The 20,448-nt window shown below is 43.0% G+C and overlaps 1 protein-coding gene across 1 annotated transcript in view; it reads left to right on the top strand.

Annotated features, from left to right (window-relative positions):
• ALK (ALK receptor tyrosine kinase) overlaps positions 1-20,448 on the top strand; it is a 713,383-nt gene that overhangs the window by 566,863 nt on the left and 126,072 nt on the right. The window lies entirely within an intron of this gene.

The raw sequence follows: 20,448 nt of genomic DNA on the forward strand, positions 1-20,448 counted from the left end.
CGTTTGTTTTTTAACCCCCCTCCCGCCTCCACTACATCCAATCGACCCCCTAGTCACCCCCAAATGCCCCTAAGCCCCCCACATTACCTCTTTTTAATTCTTTATTTTCTGCCCCGATCTATATTCAGGGCGCCGCCATCTTTGTGTGGGTAGGTGAAGTCCCTGTGGGACACGTCATCTACCCACACTACACAGACTGTGAGATTCCCGCACATGCCCAGTGAAACACCTGGACATGCGAACGGGAATTTCACCTATTCATTCATTCATTCATCAGACAGACGAATGAATGAATAGAAAAAATCAGACGAACAAACTAACACTGAGTATCAGTGTTCGTTTGTTCGATCAGTTTATTACAAGGAGGGAGCTACCGACGTGCAGCTCCCTCCTTGTAATATGTAACTATAGAAGCGGCAGGGAGCAGTGCTCCTCGCCACTTCCTAAGCCCCCCATGTCCCCCCTCACTCTATGGGGGTCAATATGACCCCCATAATAGGACAAGGGAGATTAAAATCTCCCCAATACCCCTACTCGCTATACCGCGAGTAGGGGCATGTCCACTAAACAGTGAGCAGCCTGTGGCTGCTCACTGTAAAAAAAAAAAAAAAATGGTAATAAGGGGGGGACCTACTGTCCCCCCGGCCCCCACCCCTGCGCGGTGGGTGGGGGCCCTAATAAAACAATAAGGGGGGGGGACCTATTGTCCTCCCCCCCTGGCCCCCACCCCTGCGCGGTGGGTGGGGGCCCTAATAAAACAATAAGGGGGGGGACCTACTGTCCTCCCCCCCGGCCCCCACCCCTGAGCGGTGGGTGGGGGCCCTAATAAAACAATAAGGGGGGGGGACCTATTGTCCTCCCCCCCTGGCCCCCACCCCTGCGCGGTGGGTGGGGGCCCTAATAAAACAATAAGGGGGGGGACCTACTGTCCTCCCCCCCGGCCCCCACCCCTGAGCGGTGGGTGGGGGCCCTAATAAAACAATAAGGGGGGGGGGGACCTATTGTCCTCCCCCCCTGGCCCCCACCCCTGCGCGGTGGGTGGGGGCCCTAATAAAACAATAAGGGGGGGGACCTACTGTCCTCCCCCCCGGCCCCCACCCCTGAGCGGTGGGTGGGGGGCCCTAATAAAACAATAAGGGGGGGGGACCTACTGTCCTCCCCCCCGGCCCCCACCCCTGAGCGGTGGGTGGGGGCCCTAATAAAACAATAAGGGGGGGGGACCTATTGTCCTCCCCCCTGGCCCCCACCCCTGCGCGGTGGGTGGGGGCCCTAATAAAACAATAAGGGGGGGGACCTACTGTCCTCCCCCCCGGCCCCCACCCCTGAGCGGTGGGTGGGGGGCCCTAATAAAACAATAAGGGGGGGGACCTACTGTCCTCCCCCCCGGCCCCCACCCCTGAGCGGTGGGTGGGGGCCCTAATAAAACAATAAGGGGGGGGGACCTACTGTCCTCCCCCCCTGGCCCCCACCCCTGCGCGGTGGGTGGGGGCCCTAATAAAACAATAAGGGGGGGACCTACTGTCCTCCCCCCCTGGCCCCCACCCTTGCGCGGTGGGTGGGGGCCCTAAATGACCCCCCCCCCCATCAAGGTGACTAGGGGTCCCAAGCCCCTAGTCACCCCCCACCCAAAACATTCTATCCCCTACCTACCCCCCTCACCCTAAAAATAGTGAGGGGGGAATAAAATAACTAACCTGTAAAAAAAAAAAAAATTAAACTTACCATTTGACGTCTTCTTTTTTCTAAATTCTTCTTACTTCAGCCCCCCAAAAGGCCAAATAAAAATCCATAAACCCGTCGCACTTTAAAAAAAAAAAAAAAAAAAAAACGAGCGCAAACAAAAATTAATCCTTCACCCATGGAGGGCACGCCGCGTACTGAGCTCCGCAGGGCGGGTCAAGGCTTATAAAGCCTTGCCCCGCCCTGCAATTAGGCTTAGAACACAATGATTGGTTGGTTTAAGCCAATCAGAGTGCTCTGTGTCATTTTACACAGCGTGGGAAAATTCAAAAGAACTTTCCCACGCTGTGTAAAATGACAGATCACTGTGATTGGATGGTTTTCAAGCCATCCAATCACAGTGCTCTGTGTCATTTTACAAGCGTGGCAAAATTCCAAAGAACTTTCCCACGCTTGTAAAATTACACAGAGCACTGTGATTGGATGGATTTCAAACCATCCAATCACAGTGCTCTGTGTCATTTTACACAGCGTGGGAAAATTCAAAAGAACGTTCCCACGCTGTGTAAAATGACAGATCACTGTGATTGGATGGTTTTCAAGCCATCCAATCACAGTGCTCTGTGTCATTTTACAAGCGTGGGAAAATTCCAAAGAACTTTCCCACGCTTGTAAAATGACACAGAGCACTGTGATTGGATGGATTTCAAACCATCCAATCACAGTGCTCTGTGTCATTTTACAAGCGTGGGAAAATTCCAAAGAACTTTCCCACGCTGTGTAAAATGACACAGAGCACTGTGATTGGATGGCTTGAAATCCATCCAATCACACTGCTCTGTGTCATTTTACAAGCGTGGGAAAGTTCTTTGGAATTTTCCCACGCTTGTAAAATGACACAGAGCACTGTGATTGGATGGCTTGAAAACCATCCAATCACAGTGATCTGTCATTTTACACAGCGTGGGAAAGTTCTTTTGAATTTTCCCACACTGTGTAAAATGACACAGAGCACTCTGATTGGCTTAAACCAACCAATCAGTGTGTTCTAAGCCTAATTGCAGGGCGGGGCAAGGCTATATAAGCCTTGACCCGCCCTGCGGAGCTCAGTACGCGGCGTGCCCTCCATGGGTGAACATGGATTAATTTTTTTTTTGCGCTCGGTTTTTTTTTGTTTTTTTTTTAAAGTGCGACGGGTATGATGGATTTTTATTTGGCTTTTTTGGGGGCTGAAGAAAGAAGAATTTAGAAAAAAGAAGACGTCAAATGGTAAGTTTAATTTTTTTTTTTTACAGGTTAGTTATTTTATTCCCCCCTCACTATTTTTAGGGTGAGGGGGGTAGGTAGGGGATAGAGTGTTTTGGGTGGGGGGGGGGTGACTAGGGGCTTGGGACCCCTAGTCACCTTGATGGGGGGGGGTTCATTTAGGGCCCCCACCCACCGCTCAGGGGTGGGGGCCAGGGGGGGGAGGACAGTAGGTCCCCCCCCTTATTATTTTATTAGGGCCCCCACCCACAGCGCAGGGGTGGGGGCCAGGGGGGGAGGACAGTAGGTCCCCCCCCTTATTATTTTATTAGGGCCCCCACCCACCGCGCAGGGGTGGGGGCCAGGGGGGGAGGACAGTAGGTCCCCCCCCTTATTATTTTATTAGGGCCCCCACCCACCGCTGAGGGGTGGGGGCCAGGGGGGGAGGACAGTAGGTCCCCCCCCCTTATTATTTTATTAGGGCCCCCACCCACCGCGCAGGGGTGGGGGCCAGGGGTGGAGGACAGTAGGTCCCCCCCCCTTATTATTTTATTAGGGCCCCCACCCACAGCGCAGGGGTGGGGGCCAGGGGGGGAGGACAGTAGGTCCCCCCCCTTATTATTTTATTAGGGCCCCCACCCACCGCGCAGGGGTGGGGGCCAGGGGGGGAGGACAGTAGGTCCCCCCCCCTTATTATTTTATTAGGGCCCCCACCCACCGCGCAGGGGTGGGGGCCAGGGGGGGAGGACAGTAGGTCCCCCCCCCTTATTGTTTTATTAGGGCCCCCACCCACCGCTCAGGGGTGGGGGCCGGGGGGAGGACAGTAGGTCCCCCCCCCTTATTGTTTTATTAGGGCCCCCACCCACCGCGCAGGGGTGGGGGCCAGGGGGGGAGGACAATAGGTCCCCCCCTTATTGTTTTATTAGGGCCCCCACCCACCGCGCAGGGGTGGGGGCCAGGGGGGGAGGACAATAGGTCCCCCCCCCCTTATTGTTTTATTAGGGCCCCCACCCACCGCGCAGGGGTGGGGGCCAGGGGGGGAGGACAGTAGGTCCCCCCCCCCTTATTGTTTTATTAGGGCCCCCACCCACCGCGCAGGGGTGGGGGCCAGGGAGGGAGGACAGTAGGTCCCCCCCCCCTTATTGTTTTATTAGGGCCCCCACCCACCGCGCAGGGGTGGGGGCCAGGGGGGGAGGACAGTAGGTCCCCCCCCCTTATTGTTTTATTAGGGCCCCCACCCACCGCGCAGGGGTGGGGGCCGGGGGGGGGGCAGTAGGTTCCCCCCCCCCAATCTTTAACCCCCGCGCAGGGGATGGGGGGTGTTTATTAGTTTGTTTTTTGTTTTTTTACAGTGAGCAGCCACAGGCTGCTCACTGCTTATTAGACATGCCCCTACTCGCGGTATAGCGAGTAGGGGCATATTATTTACTAATACTAAGTAATCTTTACTTAGTATTAGTAAAGTTGGCTGAAAGACCAATTCAGGTCTTTCAGCCTTTTAGTAGATAGCTCCCTGATACCGTGGGAATTAGGGAGTTATCTACTAAGCGGCTGCAAGATGCAGCCGCGGCAATGAATAGGATCGGAGTTTCATTCATTAGAATGAAATTCCGATACGATCAAAGTACCGAATTGCATCCTAACACCAATGGAGAATTCTGTTAGGATGCAATTCGGCAGTTTTGCCGGCGTTCTGTCTAAGTGACAGGACGTTCGGCAGTACTGACAGGAAGCATTGTGGGAACAGGGAGGAAAGCTAGGGATCATGGGAAAATTGCTCTGACCAGCGGAAATGAAGCACACTTTGCTCCTCCGCTGGTCAGAGCTGGTCAAGCGGAGGAATCCCATAAGACAAAGAGTCCCTACTTTGTCTTATGGTTTTAAAGAAAACTAAAGAAGACAGGAAGAAAAGAAGAACAGATCCTGAGAGAGGGGTAGAAGAGGAAGAGATTGAGGAAAGGTAAGTTCGGCATGACAGTGCCGCTTTAAGAATGTGTCGAGGTTTGGAATTTGAAGCAAACCTTGCAGATTGCTGTATATAGAGCTTATATCTCACAGGTCTCTGCTACTAAGGTATTATGCAATGTATTACAATCTAATGGACTCTGTGTGATGGAGGTGGGCTCCAAGTCTATACTGATGCAAAAGATTCTTCTCTCGGAGAAGCCCCAGGTTAAATTACATTAGAATAAAATAGGTAGCGTGTAACACAGGAGTAAATGTTATTTTCTCTGAAATGATTACTTCATCTTAAAGTGGATCGGGCTCTTCTTTAATTATATACAACCCACATTGACTTGTTTTTTGTTTGTTTTTTGTGTGTGTTTTTTTTTGGTAATTATGCCAAACTGTTCTGATGCAGCCATAGCATAAGATGTATGTTTCTTTATCACCCATGAAGTCCAGAACATGCAATGTCTCAGTAGCTGTGCTGCTTTAGAGACCAACATATGCACAAAATTCGGATTAAGGAACAGCACACACAAAAAATATATAGTTATAAACATTAGAAGGCTATGTAAAATCCCCTGTCTTAGCAAACAAATACAGGGACTCAGTTCCACCATACGGCCATGTTGTGTTAAGCCCACCACTACGTCACAGTACCCCAATATCAGTGGGTCCTACACTAATTAACATGGGAGATGTTACTGCAATACTTACTGCAACATACTGTGGCGTAGTGGAGGGCTAAACACAATGTGTCCATATGGTATAACTAAATCCCCATATTTGTTTCCTAAGATAAATGATTTTAACCCCTTAAGGATCAAACTTCTGGAATAAAAGGGAATAATGACATGTCACACCTGTCATGTGTCCTTAAGGGGTTAAGTAGCCTTATCAATTTTAAAAGAGTATTTTTTTTATTTCATTTTTTTTTTTGTGGCCTGTTCCTGCATAGAACAATCACAGGAGCAAATAAGTAGCAAAATTAAACCTTTTTTTTTTGCTGCTGTGCATTCCTGTGGACTACATCAGCTGGCGATGCAGAGGTTAACCCTGCGAGACCCAGTTAGCAGTGAATCAGGAATGCTAAGTGTTGACATCAAATTAGGCATCCCGAGCATAAATAATGCAGGCGGCAAACACTATAGAAAGCCACGGAAATAGTATTCAAAGTTTTACATAAGAAGTCCTTTAATTATTGATGCTGCCTACGGGGACAACCTCCATCCACCGAAATCATTTTCCTGTAGTGATGTGTAGTGCCTCTTTCCCATAGAAGACACACATACTTTGCTGTAAATCTCAAAGCTGATGTGTAATTAAATGCGTCTGCCTGTCTCCTATAAAGAAGTCAATTCTCTGCGGTTTCCTTGTGGCTGCGAATTTCGTTTCATCTGAGTCTTGTGATGATCCATTCGGGACCTCATTTCTTTTTAGTTACTTAAAGGCTGATTGTGAGCAATTTTTGTTACTTGTCTCCAGGGGCTCTTATTGAGGTAATCTAAATTAGACATATTGAGGCAGATCAAAATGTGGATAGACGAAGGATCAAGGAAATGAAGAAAGTCCAATTTACCAAGAAAAAGTGATATATGATTTATACTGATAGCTGTAACTTTAGGAAAGGATTTAAATTGTTTAAATAAATAACTCGCTTGATGTGTGAATTGCAGATTTCGTTGGTGTCTTCCTACATTTGTTTCTTGCAGATCTTTTATTACAATAAAACTTGTGACACATGTAAAAGGGACAATGGACCAGGGGGAATGCTGTAGCAAATGACCCATCAAATCGTAGTCAGATTAACCATTAGGCTCCCAAAGGCAGCCATCTAGTGCCCAGAGATTGCACAGGGCACCAGTCACAAATGAAGATACTTGGTAAAACTTGCCCTAAGCTAAGCATGAAGGGGACCCCAACTAGCAAGTGGCTTAGTGGCCATCTTTGTCCCAAATCGTGCAGGACTCACAAGTTTAGCACTCACTGTATGCCCCTGCTGGTGGAATAGGGTATTACAGCACTGAGTTATTTACCTCTATTCATATATTTTACTCCGCTCCAATGCTGTAAGACCAGAACCAGTCCAGAACAGAGAAGCCAGTCTGACCATTATACAATTCAGGACTCATGTTGAATATTTATTTTTAAGAATAGTCTTATATGCACCCCAAGCATTTTTTCTTTTTATCGAATTACTATAAATTGCAATTTCTAACTTATTTTTATCGTTATTGCTGGGCCTTTCTGAATTCCTTCACAATTTAAGCCTTTGAAATCCACACACATATATTTTCACACTAATATGAATACCCCTGGCCCAGATTGGCAAAAATGGTCCAAATCAGTAAAGGTACATGCACACTTCATATATCCAGATGCAGCAAAGGAGACTATGAATTGACTTGAATGTGAACTGGATTTCAGACTGTCTAGATGCTACTAAACAGCTGAAGTTATTCAAATATATATATATCATATATTATATATGGACCTTCGGCGCATGCACAGCAACCCCCACAAATGCGTCAATCAACCTGTTCACATAGAAAATCATTGAATTCAATGCTTTTCTATCTGAAGTACGGAGCGGAAGGAGGGAATGTGTACTTACAAATGAGTGGACTAGACTGGTTAGGTGGACACGGGGAAGGGAATCAGTTTGTTACCGGAGACACACTGGTGGTTGGAAAGATTATTCTATCAGGAGAGGGCTGTCATTGGTAGACGGAGTTTTATATAATTGGAAATAGAAGACTGTGAGTGGGGAAGGAAGGGAGAGACGGAGTATGGAGATACATCATGAAGACTGTGAGAGCGCGAGCATAGAGCTTCACATTGCAGCCTCGCTCACAGCCCTGCCTGTATGTAAATAAGCTCATTATGTCTGTCACTAACGAACAGAACGTGCTGATGACAGACATCATTTTTTCACAGAACACATATTAGTCCGTGTGGAAAAAAGTTCCGGACTGCCTAAGTCACGTGTGCCGAGGGTGCAACTAGACCTCAGCACAAAAGTGCAGATTGCTCTGTATAGTGGGAACACTGAACGTGCAGATTGCTCGCTCCGTGGCCACTTGTAAAATCAGGAGTCATCATGGAGGCTGAAGTAACCTTTCAATCAATCTCTTGGCAGCATGAGGGCTCAGGGTTTAGATGTTGGCCATCTCTTCCTAACAAAAAACACAAATAATAATAATAAGCTTGTATGTCAATCACTTGCTTTCAGATATCTTATTCTATAATAGAAAAGAGCAGCGGACAATGTTGGCTCTATAAAAACAAACTGCTAATAATATACTTTAACAAGTCCCACCCTGGAGGGATTAATATGGACACTTTGGTATTACAGGTTTATTGACTGAGAATTCAAAGTACCCAAACCCAAACCACAAATAGCTCACATAGATATGTTTTATAGTTTTACTATATTTTGACCCAAAATTTGAAATTCCCCTGGAATTCACCTTAAATTCTCACTTTATTCAACAGCCATATGAGTAAATAATGCTGTCTATGTTTTTTGAAATATTGTATCTTTAATAAAATCTCAGCAGATTTAACAAGTCAATTGTCAAGTCGCCACAATGTATTGACTAATGAATCTGAAAAGGTTGGCTCCTGAAGATTTACGGGAGTCTTTGACAAGATACTTGCTGACCACCTAGCGAGCTTAATCTCGGCAGTGAAGCAACTTGATTTCAGTGCCTGTGGGATACAGACCGCGGCGATGTGTTGTGTCCGGGGCTCAGATATTGTATCCGTGAGATGTTTTACTAACCTGTTCGTATAAAACAACAGAAAGTTAATCATCTGTTCTGGGAAATGATCTTTGGGACAGACAACCCGGGAGAAGAGGCCGGTCATCTGAGGATTTATTAAATAATAATTTATATACGTCCCCAAGCTGGCCCCTCAAATATTTTATCTTTCATTAATAAGCTTCTTTTTTTTTTTTTTTTTAAGTTGGCAGAGACAAAGTATGAAGATACATTTCAAACATGTGAAACTGGTACAAAAAGTCATCTTTGTGGGTTTCAGAAAAGAAAAGAGAAAAAAAAATACAAAAAAATAAAAAAATATTAAAAGGAATTAAAGATATAAGTCCCCAGAGCACCCAGGAGAGAGGAAAGTAAAAATAGTGAAGGCTAATTTCTAAATGTGACCTAGGGTTCCCAAACGGTAGAGGTATTAGGAGTTATTGACATGGAGGCAGTGATAATGGTATCATGGTGTAATAACTATAAATGCTAGGATCCACCTTGTCTGCTCTAACCGGAAACAGAAATGGAATAATTTTACAGCTGAATTAATGAAAGCCACGTTATTATGTCTCTCAAACTATAGCTTTCGAAATTTGACTTCTTCTAGGGCACATGCCGTTCTGAAACATAACTCAACAAGAGCATATACACACCACGGGAGCCCAGTTTTAAACAAATTACAATCCCGGCTCAGTTTTGAGCAATGATGTAGTGTGCTCTTGGACGCTATATATACAGCGTTAATATATTGCCAATCCACAAATCACTGTCTGCGCTTCACAGAACAAAGTGTTACATAGAAGTTAGTATTTTACACTGTCCGGATTATTAATAGGAAATCAGGTTCCCGTTTATAAGCAAGTTATAAAGTGTCTGTCTGTGTTCAAACATCTCATCCTCTCTCCTCCCAGTGCTGGTAGAATATTTATTCCCAGTTACTGGAATCCCGAAAGAAACGTTATAGTCAGAGTGATTGGGGGAAATGTTTTCAATAATGAATAACTTTTTTCTTAATCGGTATAAGAATTAAAAGATAATTCATGTCCGAGGCTTGGATGGAAGTTTATAAACGTTCAGTGCTTTACCCTCTCAGCCAGCTGGCATGGCAAGTAGGATATCTACCTGTTTGGATTCATAGTGCGTAATATATGGGTACACAGTGTATTAATGTGTGGGTACACAGTGTATTAATGTGTGGGTACATGGTGTATTAATGTGTGGGTACACAGTGTATTAATTAGTGGGTACATGGTGTATTAACGTGTGGGTACACAGTGTATTAATGTATGGGTACACAGTGTGTTAATGTATGGGTACACAGTGTATTAATGTGTGGGTACACAGTGTATTAATGTATGGGTACACAGTGTATTAATGTGTGGGTACACAGTGTGTTAATGTGTGGGTACACGGTGTATTAATGTGTGGGTACACAGTGTATTAATGTGTGGGTACACAGTGTATTAATATATGGGTACATAGTGTATCAATGTGTGGGTACACAGTGTATTAATGTATTGGTACACAGTGTATTAATGTGTGGGTATACGGTGTATTAACGTGTGGGTACACAGTGTATTAATGTGTGGGTATACGTGTATTAACGTGTGGGTACACAGTGTATTAATGTATGGATACACAGTGTATTAATGTATTGGTACACAGTGTATTAATATATGGGTACACAGTGTGTTAATGTGTGGGCACACAGTGTATTAATGTGTGGGTACACCGTGTATTAATATATGGGTACACAGTGTATTAATGTGTGGGTATACGTGTATTAACGTGTGGGTACACAGTGTATTAATGTATTGGTACACAGTGTATTAATGTATTGGTACACAGTGTGTTAATGTGTGGGTACACGGTGTATTAATGTGTGGGTACACGGTGTATTAATGTGTGGGTACAAAGTGTGTTAATGTGTGGGTACACAGTGTATTAATGTATGGGTACACAGTGTATTAATGCGTGGGTACACAGTGTATTAATGTAATGGTACACAGTGTAAATGTGTGGGTACACAGTGTATTAATGTATTGGTACACAGTGTATTAATATATGGGTACACAGTGTATTAATGTGTGGGTATACGGTGTATTAACGTGTGGGTACACAGTGTATTAATGTGTGGGTACACAGTGTATTAATGTGTGGGTACACAGTGATTTAGTATATGGGTACACAGTGTATAAATGTGTGGGTACACAGTGTATTAATGTATTGGTACACAGTGTATTAATATATGGGTACACAGTGTATTAATGTGTGGGTACACAGTGATTTAGTATATGGGTACACAGTGTATTAATGTGTGGGTACACAGTGTATTAATATATGGGTACACAGTGTATTAATGTGTGGGTACACAGTGTATTAATGTGTGGGTACACAGTGTATTAATGTGTGGGTACACAGTGTATTAATGTGTGGGTACATGGTGTATTAACGTGTGGGTACATAGTGTATTAATGTATGGGTACACAGTGTATTAATGTATGGGTACACAGTGTATTAATGTGTGGGTACACAGTGTATTAATGTATGGGTACACAGTGTATTAATGTGTGGGTACATAGTGTATTAATGTATGGGTACACAGTGTATTAATGTATGGGTACACAGTGTATTAATGTATGGGTACACAGTGTATTAATGTATGGATACACAGTGTATTAATGTATGGATACACAGTGTATTAATGTATTGGTACACAGTGTATTAATATATGGGTACACAGTGTGTTAATGTGTGGGTACACAGTGTATTAATGTGTGGGTACACAGTGTATTAATGTATGGATACACAGTGTATTAATGTATGGATACACAGTGTATTAATGTATTGGTACACAGTGTATTAATATATGGGTACACAGTGTGTTAATGTGTGGGTAAACAGTGTATTAATATATGGGTACACAGTGTGTTAATGTGTGGGCACACAGTGTATTAATGTGTGGGTACACAGTGTATTAATGTGTGGGTACACAGTGTATTAATGTATTGGTACACAATGTATTAATATATGGGTATACGTGTATTAACGTGTGGGCACATAGTGTATTAATGTATTGGTACACAGTGTGTTAATGTGTGGGTACACGGTGTATTAATGTGTAGGTACACGGTGTATTAATGTGTGGGTACACAGTGTGTTAATGTGTGGGTACACAGTGTGTTAATGTGTGGGTACACAGTGTATTAATGTATGGGTACACAGTGTATTAATGCGTGGGTACACAGTGTATTAATGTAATGGTACACAGTGTAAATGTGTGGGTACACAGTGTATTAATGTATTGGTACACAGTGATTTAGTATATGGGTACACAGTGTATTAATGTGTGGGTACACAGTGTATTAATGTATGGGTACACAGTGTATTAATGTGTGGGTACACAGTGTATTACTGTATGGGTACACAGTGTATTAATGTATGGGTACACAGTGTATTAATATATGGGTACACAGTGTATTAATGTGTGGGTACACAGTGTATTAATGTGTGGGTACACAGTGTATTAATGTGTGGGTACACAGTGTATTAATATATGGGTACACAGTGTATTAATGTGTGGGTAGACAGTGTATTAATATATGGGTACACAGTGTATTAATGTGTGGGTACACAGTGTATTAATGTGTGGGTACACAGTGTATTAATGTGTGGGTACACAGTGTATTAATATATGGGTACACAGTGTATTAATGTGTGGGTAGACAGTGTATTAATATATGGGTACACAGTGTATTAATGTGTGGGTACACAGTGTATTAATGTGTGGGTACACAGTGTATTAATGTGTGGGTACACAGTGTATCAATGTGTGGGTACACAGTGTATTAATATATGGGTACACAGTGTATTAATGTATGGGTACACAGTGTATTAATGTGTGGGTACACGGTCTATTAATGTGTGGGTACACAGTGTATTAATATATGGGTACACAGTGTATTAATGTGTGGGTACACAGTGTGTTAATGTGTGGGTACACGGTGTATTAATATATGGGTACACAGTGTATTAATGTGTGGGTACACAGTGTATTAATGTGTGGGTACACAGTGTATTAATATATGGGTACACAGTGTATTAATGTGTGGGTACACAGTGTATTAATGTGTGGGTACACAGTGTATTAATGCGTGGGTACACAGTGTATTAATGCGTGGGTACACAGTGTATTAATGTGTGGGTACACAGTGTGTTAATGTGTGGGTACACGGTCTATTAATGTATGGGTACACAGTGTATTAATGTGTGGGTACACAGTGTGTTAATGTGTGGGTACACGGTCTATTAATGTATGGGTACACGGTGTATTAACGTGTGGGTACACAGTGTATTAATGTGTGGGTACACAGTGTATTAATGTGTGGTTACACGGTCTATTAATGTGTGGATACACAGTGTATTAATGTGTGGGTACACGGTGTATTAATGTGTGGGTACACAGTGTATTAATGTGTGGGTACACAGTGTGTTAATGTGTGGGTACACGGTCTATTAATGTATGGGTACACAGTGTATTAATGTGTGGGTACACAGTCTATTAATGTGTGGGTACACAGTGTATTAATGTGTGGGTACACGGTGTATTAATGTGTGGGTACACAGTGTATTAATGTGTGGGTACACAGTGTATTAATGTGTGGGTACACGGTCTATTAATGTGTGGGTACACAGTGTATTAATGTGTGGGTACACGGTGTATTAATGTATGGGTACACAGTGTATTAATGTGTGGGTACACAGTGTTTTAATGTGTGGGTACACGGTCTATTAATGTATGGGTACACAGTGTATTAATGTATGGGTACATAGTGTGTTAATGTGTGGGTACACGGTCTATTAATGTATGGGTACACGGTGTATTAACGTGTGGGTACACAGTGTATTAATGTGTGGGTACACAGTGTATTAATGTGTGGGTACACAGTGTATTAATGTGTGGGTACACAGTGTATTAATGTGTGGGTACACGGTCTATTAATGTATGGGTACACAGTGTATTAATGTATGGGTACATAGTGTGTTAATGTGTGGGTACACGGTGTATTAATGTGTGGGTACACGGTCTATTAATGTATGGGTACACGGTGTATTAACGTGTGGGTACACAGTGTATTAATGTGTGGGTACACAGTGTATTAATGTGTGGGTACACAGTGTATTAATGTGTGGGTACACGGTCTATTAATGTGTGTGTACACAGTGTATTAATGTGTGGGTACACGGTGTATTAATGTATGGGTACATGGTGTATTAACGTGTGGGTACACAGTGTATTAATGTGTGGGTACACAGTGTGTTAATGTGTGGGTACACGGTGTATTAATGTATGGGTACACAGTGTATTAATGTGTGGGTACACGGTCTATTAATGTGTGGGTACACAGTGTGTTAATGTGTGGGTACACGGTCTATTAATGTATGGGTACACGGTGTATTAATGTATGGGTACACAGTGTATTAATGTGTGGGTACACAGTGTGTTAATGTATGGGTACACGGTCTATTAATGTATGGGTACACAGTGTATTAATGTATGGGTACATAGTGTGTTAATGTGTGGGTACACGGTGTATTAATGTGTGGGTACACGGTCTATTAATGTATGGGTACACGGTGTATTAACGTGTGGGTACACAGTGTATTAATGTGTGGGTACACAGTGTATTAATGTGTGGGTACACAGTGTATTAATGTGTGGGTACACGGTCTATTAATGTGTGTGTACACAGTGTATTAATGTGTGGGTACACAGTGTATTAATGTGTGGGTACACAGTGTATTAATGTGTGGGTACACGGTCTATTAATGTGTGTGTACACAGTGTATTAATGTGTGGGTACACGGTGTATTAATGTATGGGTACACGGTGTATTAACGTGTGGGTACACAGTGTATTAATGTGTGGGTACACAGTGTATTAATGTGTGGGTACACAGTGTATTAATGTGTGGGTACACAGTGTATTAATATATGGGTACACAGTGTATTAATGTGTGGGTAGACAGTGTATTAATATATGGGTACACAGTGTATTAATGTGTGGGTACACAGTGTGTTAATGTGTGGGTACACGGTGTATTAATGTATGGGTACACAGTGTATTAATGTGTGGGTACACGGTCTATTAATGTGTGGGTACACAGTGTGTTAATGTATGGGTACACGGTCTATTAATGTATGGGTACACGGTGTATTAATGTGTGGGTACACAGTGTGTTAATGTGTGGTTACACGGTCTATTAATGTATGGGTACACGGTGTATTAACGTGTGGGTACACAGTGTATTAATGTGTGGGTACACGGTCTATTAATGTGTGGGTACACTGCACCCTGATGTGTGGGTACACAGTTCCGTAATACCTGGGTGCCTAATGTGTGCACACTTGTCCTCTCTGGCATTCACTATGTTGGGTGAAGGCTCATTCACTGGATATAAAGATATAAAATGCTAACACTTTAAAGGTACACTGTAGGTACTTTAACAGCTTCATCTTATTGAAGTTGTTACCACTTGTCACCCTCCCCCCCCCCACACTCTGCCCCAGTCACCCCCTACCACACTGTGCCCCCTGTCATCCCCGCTAACACTGCCACCTTCTCCTTCCCCCACTCTGCCACCTATCACCCCTTCCTACACTCTGCCACCTCTCACCCCCTCTCATTCTGCCACTTGTCACCCCCTCCAACACTGTCACCTCTTCCCACATTCTGTCATTGTCACCCCTCCCTCACTCTGCCACCTGTCACTCCCTCCACACTCTGCCACCCCCTTCCACACGCTCTGTCACCCTCTTTCATACTCTGTCATTCACTCCATAAACACACTCACTATCATCTCCCACACACTCTGCCACCCCCTTCCACACACGCTGTCACAACCCTTCCACATACTGTCACCCCCTTAACCCTGCCACACTCACATTAACTCCTCCTGACACTGTCACATTCACCCACTCCAACCAAACTGCACTCACCTCCCCCCGCACTGCCACACTCACCCTATCACATTAACCCCCTTAATCCTGTTACACTTACCTTTTCTCTCACTGTCACACTCACCACTCCTCTTCCTGTCAAACTCCCTCCTCCAACCGTGCCACACTCACCCCCAACCCTGCCACACTCACCCTGTCGCTTTAACACCTCTAATCCTGTTACACTCACCCCCTCACTCTGCCACACTCCGCATGTCAATTACCCCCTTAATCCTGTCACATTCACCTTCCCTTGCCCTATCACACTCACTCCTCTAACATTGCCACATTCACCCCAACCCTGTAATACTCACCTCCCCAACCATGCCACATTCACCCTGTCATGTTAACAATTTAATCCTGTCGTACTTACCTCTCCTCACCCTGTAACACTCCCTCCTTAAACAATGTCACACTCACCCTCCAACCCTGTCTCATTCACCCCGTCGCCCTGTCACACTCATCCTGCCACAGTCAGCCCTAAAGACAAGCATTATACATACAAAGTCATAAAACATAACTTCGCCATAAACAAAGAGCACAAAGGTCACAGTTAGTCCCCCCTATACACAAAACACAGCAAGCAGCTTCCCCACACACATACACATGCTCACAGAAACATACATTCACATAAAGGATACTCCCTGTCAGACACATATACAGGTAAACAATGCCAGACACACTAAGGAATACACATGGCCAGATAAAAGCACATTGTGACTGTATGTCTGCATAAGTCAATAGTTGTGTCTCTGTGCATCAGAGCATGTGAGTGCATGTGTGTATGCATGTGCATGTATCACTGTGTATATGTATTTTTGTATTAGTGCCTATATGTCATCAATTATTAGTGTGTGTGTCTGTCTGTCTATAATGTAAGGGTGGTATGGTATGGGCAATGCAAAGGTAAAGTTGCAAGCAACATATATATATTATATGAATACATACACACATATACAATACATGGGAAAACAAATATGCAATAATATACATGTAAAGGATTATAGAGTATGTGCGGGAAATGTCTATGCCATTGTTTTCCTATCTGTAACTATGATTTGGTGAATTATTTTGTTTAAAAGCCCAACCAAAATTTTTGTTTTTGTTTCAAATAACCCCTTCACACTGTCACTTATGTATATACGACTGCCCGGCTGTAGAACCTTACTTCGCAATCGTGTTTAAACGATTGCATAATTGCAAATTATGCCATAACTACAGTCTGCGAGCTCACAACGCAGCCGCATAGGGAGCTGCGACAATGCAAGTCTCTGAACGATGAACACAGAGACTAGCTCTTTGTATCCAACGCTGCAAGGCCGCCATTCAATATATCTACACCTCCTTATACACACACAAGGCAACCTTATTTTTTGCACTAATGGTGTTAGTGGGGGGGGCTCATGTTTGAGTCTCACCTAAGGCCTCGCAAAGTCTAGAGCCACCCCTGAGGAAGTCCCATTCACACATTGTCCCCGAAACGCTAAGACTTGCAAAAATCAATGCGTTCTAACCCCCTCCCTGCAGTGCCAAATGTCTGAGAAGGAAGATTCATCCTCTGTCTCTCCAAATATCTGTACAGCATGCATACCGCGCTGCGGAGCTTGTTGGTGTTTTACAAATAATAATTATTACCCAATTCTCCTAACAAGCACTCTGAAAGAACCAGAGCATTAGCCATGCACACTGCACATGCACATTCACAATACCAAGCATTTGCATTCTGTATTGCTGTTCACAGAACTGATATCAGCTTAGGCATCAGCTCCAAGTGCTGAACAACATATCACTTTAGACTCATTGGCTAGTATTTTAGTCTCATTTTTAATTATTATTATTTTTTATATATATAATTTTCCAATTTTGTTTACTATCAATACCTTATCTATTTATCTATCTGATAAATTAAAAAAGCATGGGTCACTTCTAATCTGGGGTTTATTTTTAGTCCCTTTAATTGCAGGTTACTGGAAAGAAATTAAACAACAGAGGAGATTAATTATGTAGACCATAAAAGAAAGTTAAAAGAGACAACAATAGTGGTCACTATGTAAACAAAATGCCAGGAGAATGAAATAATAAATGGTTACTTACATTTAGCAGATAAACTGCTCACTGTATTGGGCGTAAGTGGTATACGGGCATCTGGGCATCACTGCAGCAAGGCGCATGCGGGAGAAGTGAGGAACTGGAAACATGTCAGTGCTCCCTCGCTGCCCCGCTGCCTGCCAGCTCCCCCCCACCTGATGTATATCGGCAGAGCAGGCGCCTTCCATATGGGGTAAGCAAGGGCCTACTATGCATTACAGAATAGGTGCGGCTTCAGTGGTGCCCTAAGGTGGCCATCCAACCACGTCCTTTGCCCCCGGTGACAGGGGGGCAAACCTTGCACAAATTCTTACCCTGTGTGCGTTCCCTCAGAAAGGTGTGTACATGCGAGGGAACAGCGCTTGTAGACCTTGGTTCTGGTCAGTACAGTTCCAGGGGCCCAATGACATATCTGAGAAAGGTTCTGATGAGTCAATTGATGGTAGAGAATAACAAAATGTATAATCTTTTTGAATGTCTGATCTTTCTGTATTATGGAGGTGGTTAATTGAACGGTTTGGCAGTGGGTGAGTGTTGTTCCTGATAAGACTTTATATATAGATGGATAATATTGGAATATTGATTTAAATACAAGCACTCCTAGCAGTACAGCACATGTACAGAACTTGGTATTTATACATGACTTCAGTGGTCCATCTCCTGTTAGGGATAAAAGCTGAAATTGTAGCAAATATTGCAGCACTCTACCAACATTTTTATTTTATTTTATTTTATTCTAAAGACTGCCCGCTCTCTGCACGATTGGCTTATCTTTATCTTTAATTAACAAGCAAGAAGAGATCCGTAGAAATGTCAAAACCCTGAATATATGTCTCATGGAAGCTCCTTTGTTACATCCAATGTCGCTATCTGTCTACAGTGACCACCCGTAATTAAGCCACATTTCGCAGTAAATGTCAGTGCTCTGAATGGAGCCATCGCTGGGCCATGTTCGAGCCCAAGAAAAATGTAAAGAGTGTCCAAAGGTGTCAAGTTTCTGGATTGCTGAGGGACATTATTGGGTCGAATTCACATTAAGACCACAGACACCCTACTTGAAGTGCTATATCTAGTAACCTATTGTATCAATGCAATGTTTTGTGGACCCAGGACATACTTGAAAATGAGAGAAATCTCAATGTATCCATCCTGGTAAAAATATTTTATAAATAATAATTATATAATAATAATAATAATAATAATAATAATAATGTACATTAACCCTTTCAGTGTCAGGTGATGTGAAAAAAAAATCATTGAATGACCCGGAATAAAATGGATTGTGTTTGTAAAACTAAGTGATGTCCATATAATGTTTTCTAAGCTATCTCGTCTGTCCCCTATGGCTGCATGTTTTTCTATTTCCAATAATTATCTCATGCAGCAGATAATGGTTTCTTATCGACCTTCCCCTTGTGGTTCCATATCTTTCTCTCAGATCTTATCATGTTTGAATAGGTGGGAGGATAAATCGCAATGTTGTCTTGTTACTGCCTAGGGTGCAAAGCAAAGGATGTTTTTTTTTTTTTTTTTCCCCAAGACATTTTATTGTTTACGTGTAGCCAGTTAAAAATGTAAAGCAGCCTGTCCCCTAAAAATGACCCAATCTATATCATAGAAATATTATAAATGTTTCTTTTTTTGCATTTGGTCTTGAAAAAGTTGTCTTTGAGTCGAATATAGTTGACTTGCCACACTGGTGAGAAGTGGACAGGAGAGGCTTATGCTGCCCAGTTCCATTCCGATACAGAATGCTACAATATGGACACGGTGTGTTCCTCCTCTAAGGGCCCAAAAGATAGATCCCCAGCTGTTGTAGAACTTAAACTCCCATGATACTTGGCATGCCTTTATAATGCCTTTAGATGGAGAAAGCATCATTGAAGCCGTAGTTTTAAATCATCAGGTCACTCCTGTTCTAAGGTATATTGATATTGAGAGGGATCAGCAAACTTCACACCGGATCACACCGGATCACGGGATTCACAGTTTGTCCTGATGAGCTGATCCCCCAGGAAATACATTTTACCAGAGTCACAGTGTTATTGTATCTTGAAACTTTGTTGCTTTGCTCGGTTATGATACAATAATCATTTTTAGAGCTATTTTTAAACTTTGTAGCATTTGTAATCTGATTATAATCAGTTTTACTAGTGGTCACTTTTGACTAAAGTGGTTTAAGCATATTTTAGTTTTTTTATTCAATTAAATTCTTGCTTTCACGGAATACACGTGAGTGTATTTTATTTCTGTCATAGTGTACTATTAGTATTATTTTTCCTTTTCGATTTTTTTTGCCGCCCCTCCTTCATTTTATAATTGTTTCTAAAGCATATAACTTCTGTCAAGATTACTATGTCGACCACACTAAGTAGCAAACACAACAGTTATTTAATTACATATAACAAAAAAAAAAAATCAGTTCTAATATTACATATAGGAGCTAAACTAACGCCTCCCACTATGTTCGGGGTGCAGAGCACCCAGTCTCCCCTAATTCTTCACTCTAGAGGAACCAGTGAATTTTAAATATATTGCCTTATAGATAGACAGGCAGGGGGAGGCAGATTTTCCATTCAGGCAATATTGCAATGCAGTAATAAAATGCATTATAGGAAAATGGTACAAACTTTGTGAACACATTTTAACTTATCAGAAATGACTGATCCCATACGTCTTGAGGAAACTTTAATTTTATATCAGGAACTTTAATTTTATTCCA

Source organism: Pelobates fuscus, chromosome 2 (assembly GCF_036172605.1).
Source record: "Pelobates fuscus isolate aPelFus1 chromosome 2, aPelFus1.pri, whole genome shotgun sequence".
NCBI classification, from domain to species: Eukaryota; Metazoa; Chordata; class Amphibia; order Anura; family Pelobatidae; genus Pelobates; species Pelobates fuscus.